Source organism: Tupaia chinensis, unplaced genomic scaffold (assembly GCF_000334495.1).
Source record: "Tupaia chinensis unplaced genomic scaffold, TupChi_1.0 Scaffold000129_1, whole genome shotgun sequence".
Taxonomy (NCBI): domain Eukaryota; kingdom Metazoa; phylum Chordata; class Mammalia; order Scandentia; family Tupaiidae; genus Tupaia; species Tupaia belangeri.
The window spans coordinates 74,524-75,228 of NW_006159598.1; the positions used below are offsets into that span (position 1 = coordinate 74,524).

At 64.7% G+C, this 705-nt stretch overlaps 1 protein-coding gene across 1 annotated transcript in view; it reads left to right on the forward strand.

Moving 5' to 3' along the window:
* The window catches only part of POLD1 (DNA polymerase delta 1, catalytic subunit), a gene marked incomplete in the record, with an annotated part of 24,702 nt that overhangs the window by 17,014 nt on the left and 6,983 nt on the right, over positions 1–705 (forward strand).

Genomic DNA, 705 nt, shown 5'->3' on the forward strand with positions numbered 1-705 from the left:
CAGGCAGCAGTGCGCCCAGCCCAGCCCAGCCGCACCATGCTCGCCCTGGAGGCCGCGCAGTAAGTGAGGTCTCCTAGCCCTGCACTCAGGACCCCCCCCACCCCGCGACCTCGGCCCTCTGTGGGGCCCCAGCCAGGGCACTAGGGGGAGGGGGTTCGATGCTCTTCCCTCCAGCCCGCACCCCTGCCTTCGCTGGCTCCCCCAGATCTCTTTTCCTTGGGACACTTGCCTCTGTCAGGCTGCTCAGGTCCCCTCCAGCGGGCTCGGGCTCTGTCCCCCTCTCCCAGTCTGCTACCTGTCGCTTGCTGTCCTGTCACACCTTCGTTTCTGGGTCCCCGCTCTGCCTCCCCCTCCTTCCCTCCATCTGGCTCCCGCACCTCCTGCCCCAGCCCCTCCAGCCCCACTCTCCCTGGGGGTCAAGAACGAAGGAGGCATCAAGAGGTCCGTGTGAAAATGCAATTCAAGCGCGATTTATTTGGGTACAGAAAGGTTTGAGAGCATTTTCCACGAGGTCGACCCCTTGTCCTTCCTGCGGGGCTGTCTCTTCCACCTCCTCTCTTCCCTCCTCGCTGCCCCCACCCGTCTCTGCCCAGACACCTCCTCGTCACTCCCCAGTGGGCCAAGAGGGACCCGCTCTGAGGCCCCCTCGCCACCCCCACCACTGCTGGGGACTTTCTCTCCCTCACTTTTCCTATCTCTCTCCGT